Below are 2,396 nucleotides of genomic sequence, written 5' to 3'. Positions count from 1 at the left end.
AGATTATTACAGTTGTTCCTCTTTTCCCCCCATAACTCCCCTCTACCTGGTTCCCACCCCACCCCATGCCCTTACCCCCCCCGCCACTGTCCTTGTCCATAGGTGTACGATTTTTGTCCAGTCTCTTCCTTCACCCCCCACACCAGCTTCCCCCTGAGAATTGTCAGTCCACTCCCTCTCTATGCCACTGATTCTATTATATTCACCAGTTTATTCTGTTCATCAGATTTTTTATTCACTTGATTTTTAGATTCACTTGTTGATAGATATGTATTTGTTGTCACTTTGTTGTTCATAATTTTTATCTTTACCTTTTTCTTCTTATTCCCCTTCTTAAAGAATACCCTTCAGCATTTCATATAATCCTGGTTTGGTGGTGATGAACTCCTTTAGCTTTTTCTTATCTGTGAAATTCTTTATCTGACCTTCAATTCTAAATGATAGCTTTGTTGGGTAGAGTAATCTTGGTTGTAGGTTCTTACTATTCATCACTTTGAATATTTCTTGCCACTCCCTTCTGGCCTGCATAGTTTCTGTTCAGAAATCAGCTGACAGTTGTATGGGTACTCCCTTGTAGGTAACTAATTGTTTTTCTCTTGCTACTTTTAAGATTCTCTCTTTGTCTTTTGCCCTTGGCATTATAATTATGATGTGTCTTGGTGTGGTCCTCTTTAGATTCCTCTTGTTTGGAGTTCTTTGTGCTTCCTGGACTTGTAAGTCTATTTCTTTCACCAGGTAGGGAAAATTTTCTGTCATTATTTCTTCAAATAGGTTTTCAATATCTTGCTCTCTCTCTTCTGGCACCCCCATAATTCAGATGTTGGTACGCTTGAAGTTGTCCCAGAGGCTCCTTACACTATCTTCATATTTTTGGATTCTTTTTGCTTTTTGCTTTTCTGGTTGGATGTTTTTTGCTTCTTCGTATTTCAAATCTTTGACTTGTTTCTTGGGGTCCTCTAGTCTGCTGTTGGATCTCTGTATAATATTCTTTATTTCAGTCAGTGTATGCTTAATTTATAATTGGTCCTTTTTCATATCCTTAAGGGTCTCACTAAATTTCTCAGAGGTTTCTAGAAGACTCTTAAGTAATCTTATAACTGTGGTTTTGAACTCTATATCCAGTAGTTTGCTTTCCTTCATTTCTTTCGTTTGTGACATGTTTCTTTGTCTCCGCATTTTGGCTGCTTCCCTGTGTTGATAAAGTGGATTTGTGTGCTAGGTGTCCTATAGGGCCCAGTGGCTCAGCCTCCCTGATTACCTGAGGTTGACACTCTTGGTGCACCCCTCTGTGGGCTGTGTGCACAGTTTTGTTGTAATTAAGTTTTGATTGCTGTTGGTATCACTGGGAGGAATTGACCACCAATTGGCTGTGAGGAATAGCTGTGTCTACAATTGGAGAACTGCTGTGCTGGAGACACCCTTATTGAGCAGGATTTGCTTCAGTGGGGCTTTGGTGCTCACTGAGTCTTCCCCTTGAGTGTGTCTCTTATGGATGTGAAGATTTGTACTCTGGTATGGTCTCACTCTGACCACTGGGTACACTGGCTCTTGGATCTCCAAGGAGGTGCAAAGTCAGCCACAGCCTGAGGCCACCCAGCAGGAGCTACAGAGAGATCTGCAGATTCCTCCTCTTTGTTTGGGGTTTGAAGTGCCCAGATGAGGTGCAGCTGTGAAGCAATACAGGCTGTTGAAGAGCCTTAGGCCTTCTTTTGGAAGCTTTGGCACTCTTTGACCCAGCAGTAGTTTGTTAGATTTTAGATTACAAAAGAACAGGCCATTCATATGTAAAAGCCTCTGCTCACAGCTTGGGTGGGGTTGTAAATTGGGTGGGGCGGGGTCTCAGGGAATCATCAGGGTGGAGCAAACCACAATGGCTGCCAGTCTGCTCTGCCTCGGAGAGGTCCCCGGGGACTCTGTGTCCCATGGCCCTGTGCAGGAACAAGGATCGCTGCAAGCACCTCTGCGAGAAAGCCGCCCTTGTGTTCCGGCCAGATGCCAGACAGTCCAGTTTCTCCCTGTATGAGTCTGGGTCCCCAGAGTCTCGCTTGGAACTGGAGTTCAGAGCAATTGGGAGCTTGTATCTCCCTCCTGATTGAAAAATACCACAACGTACCCAGTTGCCAGCCCTTTTCCATGCACGGCTCTATATCTCCACACTTCTGCACCTCCTCTGAGTCTCAGTGTGCTTTTCTCTTTCCTTCTAGTTGTAGAATTTCCACTCAGCCAGCCTTCCTGTGGTTCTGGATGATGTCTGTTTTGTCTTTTAGTTGTATTTTTGAAGTGGTTGTGCAAGGCAGTAATTTCCAGTGTTTACCTATGCCGCCATCTTGGTTTCCCTTGCATGTTACACTTTTTGTATGATAGTGGCACCCCTCTGTTCAAACTGGATGAACTAC

This window comes from Myotis lucifugus, unplaced genomic scaffold (genome assembly GCF_000147115.1).
Source record: "Myotis lucifugus unplaced genomic scaffold, Myoluc2.0 scaffold_33, whole genome shotgun sequence".
NCBI classification, from domain to species: domain Eukaryota; kingdom Metazoa; phylum Chordata; class Mammalia; order Chiroptera; family Vespertilionidae; genus Myotis; species Myotis lucifugus.
The sequence above is the reverse complement of the archived record's forward strand: the minus strand, read 5'-3'. Positions refer to the sequence as shown.